This window comes from Pongo pygmaeus, chromosome 1 (genome assembly GCF_028885625.2).
Source record: "Pongo pygmaeus isolate AG05252 chromosome 1, NHGRI_mPonPyg2-v2.0_pri, whole genome shotgun sequence".
Lineage (NCBI taxonomy): Eukaryota > Metazoa > Chordata > Mammalia > Primates > Hominidae > Pongo > Pongo pygmaeus.
This window is the reverse complement of record NC_072373.2, coordinates 226126939-226136276: the sequence shown is the minus strand read 5'-3', so window position 1 is coordinate 226136276 and position 9338 is coordinate 226126939. Positions and strand designations below refer to the sequence as shown.

General features: G+C 38.7%; 1 long non-coding RNA gene across 1 annotated transcript in view; it reads left to right on the top strand.

Annotated features, from left to right (window-relative positions):
* The first annotated feature begins 1788 nt into the window (after window positions 1-1788).
* The window catches only part of LOC129040531 (uncharacterized), a 30221-nt gene continuing 22671 nt past the window's right edge, over window positions 1789-9338 (top strand). The window contains exon 1 of the long non-coding RNA XR_008503662.1: window positions 1789-3174. This is a non-coding gene — a long non-coding RNA (uncharacterized LOC129040531). The remainder of the gene's footprint in view (window positions 3175-9338) is intronic.

The window sequence follows — 9338 nt, the reverse complement described above, 5'->3', positions numbered from 1 at the left end:
TAAGCCAACCTTTAATACTTAGGATGCAGCCTTGGCTGCTGTTACAAAAAGACCCAAAATAAGAGTGGTGTATTAGTCTGTTCTCATATTGCTATAAAGAACTACCTGAGACTGGGTAATTTATAAATAAAAGAGGTTTAGGGCGGGTGCGGTGATTCATGCCTGTAACTCCAGCACTTTGGGAGGCTGAGGCAGGCAGATCACCTGAGGTCAGGGGTTTGAGACCATGCTGGCTAACACGGTGAAACTCCAACTCTACTAAAAATACAAAAAAATTAACCAGGCATGGTGGTGGGCACCTGTAGTCCTAGCTACTCAGGAGGCTGAGGCAGGAGAGTGGCGTGAACCCGGGAGGTAGAGCTTGCAGTGAGCCGAGATCGCACCACTGCACTCCAGCCTGGGTGACAGAGAGAGACTCCGTCTCAAAAAACAAAAACAAACAAACAAAAAATTCTCATTTAATTGGCATATTATATGAAAAAAATCAATGATAAAGTATAGGAAAATTAGGATCTAGATAAAAGTAAAAAGACCTCCAAGAGAGGAACAATGATTTCCAGATTCTGTGGCATTCAATCAATGAGATTCTTGTTATTTCTGTGTTTTAGAAGACAGACAATCTGTAGAATGTTCCATTTTTTACACAACACCCAAGCAGCTGATTCACAAGAAAAGTGCTGGAGAGAGCGTTCTGACCAGATGGCCGATATGTGTTGCTTACCTGTTTGTACAAAACAGTTCAGTGTATTAGAAACAGCAGGAGCTTCGGGGTCAGAAAGACCAGGGTGTGCACTATGGCTTTGTCACTTTTGAGACGAGTGACTCTGCACAATCTGACAGTCAAAACCAAAGCCCACCAATGTCTGGCTTTTCCTTTGAGTCCTTTAAATGGTATTGGCTGCCTCTTTTGATGAGTCGAATTTCAGTGTATAAATGTTGCCTCTTCTGCTGCAACCCTGCCTCTGCAAGACACCTAATTAACAGCCACATTTTCAAAGGCACCTAACAAAAGCCTCCCTGTGTGTCTCAGCACAAAGACTCTCATTAGTGAAGCTGGGTCGGGTGATTATTTATACCACTTCTATAATTAAAAATTCTGAAAGCTAATTACAATTATCCATCAGTATTTCAACATGCCGGGGCTGAAGATCTTAACCTTCCTTGAAGCATTGTGCTTCTCTTTCTTCTCATTCTAATCTCCTTTTGGGCCTTTTTGCTTTCCTTTTGAAAACTCTCCAGTCCTCAAAGCCTGACTGTTTGTTTTCTATATGGTTCTTCAAGCTCCCAGCTGTCAGAAGAGCTATTTGTTTGTCATCTTTAAAATGGGAAGGGAAGTGCCAACGATTGCTTCATCCTGATACCTCAGCTATCCACATAAATATTTGCAAGATGGGAGGCTCAGGTTGCAGCCAATGTGCCTGTTCCTGGGTTCAGCTCAACCTGTTCCTCTTGTGCTTCAACTAAAGGGCTCTCCACTGCCACCTGTCAGGGCCTCTAGGTGTCTCTTGTAAACGCTGCATGTAATTAGTAGCCATTAGTTCCAGCAGTGGTTCAAACAGGGAGGAAAACCAAAATATCAGAAGTTCCATTTAATTAAAGTAACTGCATTGAGAGGACTCATCTGACATCGTCTTGCAAGTAATTGTTGAACCCTAGTTGCAGCAACATAGAGAAACATCAATATGGAAGAACTTTGTTGGTTACATCATCACCACCATTATGACACAGCACTATCATCATAATCACCTCAACACATTGATATTGAAGTCCCTCTCACTGGGTATACAACCTCCACTGTGGGCATGGGAGTTCATGCTGATACCAACACCCTCCAGGCGGGCTGAAGCACCAGCCATATGCCATTTTACACATGGAAGTGCTTCTGGAAATAGAACTTTCTATTACATTTCAGGCACCCCAAGGAAGCTGATTTTTCCAGGCTTGCAGTGGCTTCTGGTTTAAAATGACATCTGGCAAAAAGCTTCTCACCAAGAGAGTTTGGACGGCACTAAGAACGAAGAAAATTCATGCTACCACCAAGAACTGGATTTGATTATCAACATTTTCTAGAATCTGGGGGAAAGTTTCTCTATTTCCAAAGCTAATGATAATGGATTGGAAAAAATAGTAAATATAGTAAATCAACTTCGCAGTGTCACTAAAAATTAATAAACAAGCCTTATTATTTGAAAGTGACTGGCAACTTTTACATAAATGCCTTCTGCTTTATCAGCTAGAAAATTGGACAGCCATCTCCTTACTGTGGGGGAGCTTCTTTGATCAGACATAGAGGTATTTCTACCCTCTCTAGCAAGAACTGAGAGGACAGAAATTAGGGAAGACTGTAGGCAGGGGTTGCTTTGGGAATGGATCCTATATCCTGGCAGGTGTTGACTGCAGGTAACAGGCACAACAGAAAATTTCATCTCAGCATAGAAGAGCTACTTTGCAAGAACGACACTGAGAATTTGACTATAATCTATGTTCATTTTCTCCCCTTCCATCTGTACTTCTTAGGATGAATTCCAAATTACATTCAGGTTGAGAAATCATGGGATCAAAAGCAATGCAACATGTTTGCGTGTGAATATGAAGCCCAGTAAAAATTCTTCTCACTTGAGAATCAGTATACAAATATGAAAAATAGATTTTGATTATAGTTTACAAATGTTCTGTCTTTTCTTGCCATAGGATTTTACCTCTCCATTATGTTTTACTAAGGCATGGTCATTTGACCTGCTCTGGCTAATGGGAGGTGGGCAGAGTGATATGGATCGCTTTTGATTGAAAGGCTTAGGAGTGAGTATGTGACCACTATGTCATCTATATCATAGAGCCACCATGATGGCCAGAGAGAACCTGCCCTGTCAACTTGGGTTCCAAGGTGACAGTGACATGGAACAGTGCCTCAGGTGATTAGGAATAGATGAGTAACATGGGAAGAAATATCCACACTGTATACATTAATCCCCATTAATCATCAACATCATCTGCTCCTGACATCCAACCATCAATATCCTCATGGCCAAAGGACCCAGAGTCACCCAGGGCAGATGATCCTTCTTCTGACTGAGCATCAGAAAGTCAACTGTAGCCTAACACATCACAATGCCTACATCATTCACCTCATTTTATCTCATCACAGAGGCATCTCACATCAGCACAAGAAGAAGGGTGAGTGCAGTACAATAAGGTATTTTGAGAGAGAGAGAGAGAGCACATTCACTTAACTTTTACTACAGTATATTGTTATATGTGCTCTATTTATTATTTGTTATTGTCCTTAATCTTTTACTGTGTCTAATTTATAAATTAAACTTTATTGTAGGTATGTAATATGGTTTGGCTGTGTCCCCACCCAAATCTCATCTTGAATCGTAGCTCCCATAATCCCCATGTGTCATGGGACAGAGCTGGTGGGAGGTAATTGAATCATGGGGGCACGTTTTTCCCATGCTGTTCTGGTGATAGCCAATAAGTCTCATGAGAGACTTATAAAGGGCACATCCCCTTCACAAGCTGTCTTGCCTGCCACCATGTCAGACATGGCTTTGCTCCTCCTTTGCCTTCCACCATGATTGTGAGCCCTCCCCAGCCATGTGGAACTGTAAGCCCATTAAACCTCTTTTTCTTTATAAATTACCCAGTCTTGGGTATTTCTTTATAGCAGTATGAAAATGGACTAATATAGAATGTATGTATAGAAAAATGTATTGTGTATATAAGATTTGGAACTGCCCACAGTTTTGGGCACCCTCTGGGGTCTTGAGATGGATCCTCCATGGGTAAGGGGGGACAACTATATGTACCTAATGCCATAGGTACTATATGTTCCTAATACCATAGGTCATAATAAATAAGCAAAATTTGGAATAAACAATTAAAAAAGAAACACACAAATACAAAGTCACACTGGGAGATTTTTAACACTTTTTTGGGAATTGTTAGAATACTCTGACTAAAAAGTAGTTCATATGTAGCCTATTTGAATAAGCTGATCTTTAAAACCTGACCTAAGAGACATATAGAATTCTGTAATCAAGAGAAAACACAGTCTTTGCAAACACATAAATGGTAAACTAAATCTCCATAAACAACAAAGGATTAATATACCACCTCCCAGGTTCAAGCGATTATCCTGCGTCAGCCTCCTGAGTAGCTGGGATTACAGGCACATGCCACCACACCCAGCTAATTTTTTTGTATTACTAGTAGAGACGGGGTTTCACCATGTTGGCCAGGCTGGCCTCAAACTCCTGACCTCAGGTGATCCACCTGCTTCAGCCTCCCAAAGTGCTGGGATTACAGGCATGAGCCACTGCGCCTGGCCTAGAAATCAATTTTTAAAAATAACTATGAAAATGTTATATGTCTAGAAATCAAGAAATGCCCAAATAAATAACTTGTTAATTATAGAATAAGCCATAGTAGAAATTAGAATAGATGTGGACTAGACATATAATAAAAATACTTCATATCAAAACATACTAGGTCCATCTATATAAAGCCATAAAGAATGATATTAGAATAGAAGAAAGTCTGAAATTAATTAGAAAATAATTTATCTTAGGAAAGCAGAGAAAGAATAATAAAATAAATGTAAAATAAGCATATGTAAGATATTAAAATATGAAATAAGAAATTAAAAATTAGAAAATAAGCATATGGGAACTCAACAAAGCTGAAAATGCCAGTGATATGGTTTGGCTTTCTGTCCCCACCCAAATCTCATGTTGAATTGTGATTCTGAGTGTTGGAGGTGGCGCCTGATGAAAGGTGATTGGATCATGAGGGTGGTTTCTAATGGTCTAGCATCATCTCCCTAGTGCTGTTTCATGATAGAGTTCTCACAAGATCTGGTTGTTTGAAAGTGTGTAGCCCCTCCCCCTTCATGCTGTCTCTCCTGTCACTGTGTGAAGATGTGCTTGCTTCCCCTTCACCTTCTGTGATGATTGTAAGTTTCCTGAGACTTCCCAAGCCACGCGTCCTGTACAGCCTGTGGAACTTTGAGTCGATTAAACCTCTTTTCTTTATAAACTTTCCAGTCTCAGGTAGTTCTTTATAACAATGTGAGAACAGACTAATACAGTTGGTTTTTAAATATATCTAATAGAACTGGTCATTTTTGGCAAGGTTCATGTAGGAGATGGAAAAAGTACACATAAAAAATATTAAGGATAAAATTATGATATGAAAACTAATAAGAAAATAGTATGAATACATTAATTCCAGGCTGGGTGCAGTGGCTCACACTTGTAATGCCAGCACTTTGGGAGGCCAAGGCAGGCAGGTCACCTGAGGTCAGGACCTCGAGAGCAGCCTGGCCAACATGGTGAAACACTGTCTCTACTAAAAATACAAAAATTAGCTGCGTGTGGTGCTGCGCACCTGTAATCCCAGCTTCTCAGGAGGCTGAGGCAGGCGAATCACTTGAACCTGAGAGGTGGAGTTTGCAGTGAGCCAAGATTGTGCCACTGCATTCTAACCTGGGCAACATAGTGAGACTCCATCTCAAAAAAAAAAAAAAAACACACACACACACATTCCAATACATTAAAAATTGTAAACAAATGAAAAATGAAAAATCCCACAGCAAATATTTAAGAAGCAATAATTCCATGTTTAAAATATATCAAACTTTGGAAAAAGATAAAATGCCTGCAAATTTATTTGAGGAGACTAGCACAACCATAATTGCAACATCTGTATCAAACAGTATAAAGAAGGTTACAGCCCCATCTTTTTCTTTAAAATCCTAAACAAAATATTAATAAACTTAATCCAGCATTATTTAAAATTACAATAAACCACAAACAACTTGGACTTATCTCAGAAATGCAAGGTGGATTCAGTATTGAGAAATTACCTAAGGCATTTTACCACATTAATAGACTAAAAGAGAACAATCATATGATTATCCCACCAGATGCAGAAAAAACTTTTTGATAACTTTTAACATCAAGTCATGACAAAACTTCATACCAAACTTAGAAAATCCAGGAACTTCTTTAATTTGGTAGAGAGTAACTTAAAAAAATATTATAGCAAATTTTATTCTTAATGGTGAAGAAATAGATAATGATGTTCACTGTTCCGCTTGTATTTTTAACTTTATAAGTAAGAAGTTTTGTCAGTTCAATAAGGCAAGAAAAATAAAGACATAAAAATTGGAATGAAAGAAACAAAAATGTTGCTGTGTTGTAGTTACCCTGCAGAGAGGCCATGAGCTCCCTATTGAAAATGTGGTTGAGATTCACAAGGGGGATGGATAACACCATGCCTGTAAAAATAGGGTATGGAAGGCTTATTACTCACTTATTGAGGCTTTCTGGGGAGAGCAGAGCCTGGGTTGTTGTTTTTTTTTTTTTGAGACAGGGTCTCACACTGTTGCCCTTACTAGAATGCAGTGGTATGATCACGGCTCACTGTAGCCTCAACCTCCTGGGCTCAAATGATCCTCCCACTTTGGCCTCTCGAGTAACTGGGACTACAGGCACGCACCACCACACCTGGCTAATGTATTTTTTGTAGAGACCAGGCTCTCACTATATTGCCCAGGCTGGTCTCAAACTCCTGGGCTCCAGTAATTCTCCCGCCTCAGCCTCCCAAAATGCTGGGATTACAGGCATTAGCCACTGCGCCCTGCCTTGACCTGGGGTTTTTATTGTAGTTATGTGATAAAACTAATCTGAACATTGATATAGGTGGGGCTGGGGGCCTAGTGGCTTGAACTTCACAGCTGGTGACAAAGGATAGAGCACCCAGGGCTTTTTATCAGCTTGCTCAGATCTCAGACACAGGGTAGAAGAGGAAGTCAGAGAGGGACGGTTAAATCTGGGAGCAAACATCAGAAATAGAGCCAGACTCTTTATAACAGTATTGACAAAGAAGGCTGAAATTGAAAATTGAAGCAATGCACAGATTAAATACCTAAATTACCAGAAGAAATTAGTAAAAATTTCTAGATATAAAATCTATAGGCAAATTCTATTGTATTTCTAAATTTCTATCAGAAATTTAGATTTAAAAAGATATTTGCAACAGCATCCAAAATATAAACTACCTAGAAATAAACCTAACAAAATTATAAAATTTTTTCAGAGAGAAAAATTATAGAATTTTAATAAAAGATATTTTTTACAAATTCAATAACCACCTCTCAGTTTTGCCCAAATTAAACTCTATTCAAAACCCTTCCAAGGTTTTTTATGGAACATAGAAAGATGAATGTTAAATTTATAAGGAAGTAAAAATGTCTCCAGATAGTGAAGATACTCTTAAAGAATAAATAATAAACCTAGCCTTATGTCAAGACTTAATATAAGTGTGTATTTATTAAGCCTGAATGAAATTGGTACTTAAACCTCACAGGTTTATTTCTGCCTCACACAACATGACCAGTGAGAAAGTGGAAGGTGTCCTTCACCACCACAGTCACTCAGGGACTGGCGCTGACAGTGGATACATCATCCATAATGGATCCCAGCAGCAGGGGAAATACAGCTGGAAGTGGAGTGCTGGTTCCTCCATTTTTTGGTTATAACTGACACAACTTATTTCCACTCACAGCCATTGGCTGAAACTTGTCACAGGGCTGTGCCTAACTGTGAGAGACTGCAGAATGTGGGAAAGGAGACGGAATTGTTGATCTGCACCACTGGCCCTGGAGAGGCTATTGTCTTTTTATCAGCTTGCTCGGATCTCAGACATAGGGTAAAAGAGGAAGTCAGAGAGGGACGGTTAAATCTGGGAGCAAACATCAGAAATAGAGCCAGACTCTTTATAACAGTATTGACAAAGAAGGCTGAAATTGAAAATTGAAGCAATGCACAGATTAAATACCTAAATTACCAGAAGAAATTAGTAAAAATTTCTAGATATAAAATCTGTAGGCAAATTCTATTGCATTTCTAAATTTCTATCAGAAATTTAGATTTAAAAAGATATTTGCAACAGCATCCAAAATATAAACTACCTAGTTTATATTTTATATAAATTTATATACCCATAAATTGAACATGCTCGTAGCCTCTGACAAGTTTAGATCATGAAGAAACTTGTACCTATGCACTGGAAGGATAGCCAAACCTGTTTTTAATAGCACTGTTTATAATAGCAACAAAGTTAAGAACAACCTAGCCCTCCATCAACTGTAGAATGGATAAGTAAGTTGTAGATTGTCACAGTGAAATACTCATATAGAGTGATAGCTTGAGCCAGTTCATCCTGTCTTGCAAGAGCCAATTGTGTACCTCTCTTCCCAACTCTGCCTGAAGTGGCTTTATATTGTGGCTTGAAATCAGCTGTGCTGGAGGTATTTACACCATGGAAACGGGTAAACAGTACAAATCAGAGCTTTGGTTACCTGGAGAGCCAGTTGTTAAATGAAGTAGCTGGAACTACAGGCACTTGCCACCTACCACTGAATGTATAATAGTAAGAATGATAAACTACAGCCATGTGCATCAATATGGACAAGTCTTTATGCAAAGTAAAAGAATAAATTCATAGAAGCATATGCAGAGTATTAGTCTACTTGTATACATACAGTTTCAAAACTGACAAAAATAAATACAGGAATAACTAAGTAATACATACGTATATATTTATCAAACCAAGGGAAAGGTTAACAGAAAATTTGGGGTATGGTTATAAAAGGGAGGTGTAAACAGAGGATTGAGACCAGAAAGAACATATTTCAAGGGGCACAGTCATTCATGACTATGAGCTATTTCTTGGCTTCACTGGTGGGTAAATGAATATTCATGTTACATTAGCACTTTTAATCATCCATTCATATTTCATCCACTTTTTTTGTAGCCATACTACATTTCACAATTTATAAAATCGTATTAAATTGTACAATTAAAATCAGCTCTGGAGGGAATAAAGAGCAAAAATGACATTTGGAAAATTAAACAAATGATGTGAAGAAAAAATGAGTCAATCTCCTAAAATGCAGAGAAAGAAGTCACCAAGGTGAAAATGAGGAGGGAGAAGGTCATAGATATTGCAGCCCAGTGGGCAGACGGAGGGAGTCCAGGGAGGGACAACAGAAGAAGGGAAAAAATCAAGTTAATTGTTGTCTTTTCTTAGTGTGCAATGTCCATAGGGTTTTGAAGGTAAATGTTGTATACTCAAATTCTGTGCCTAACGAATCTGTCTTACATGCATGAAGGTGATTAAAAGAAATTGTGAGAGTTATAAATGCTCAGGAAATATATGAGTCACATAGAATTCATTCTATCAGACCCGCCAGATTAATCCCAGTGGCGAACCCAAGAGTGACTTTAAAGAACTTTGTTTTCTTGACACCAAACTCAAAAAGCAAAGTTCGA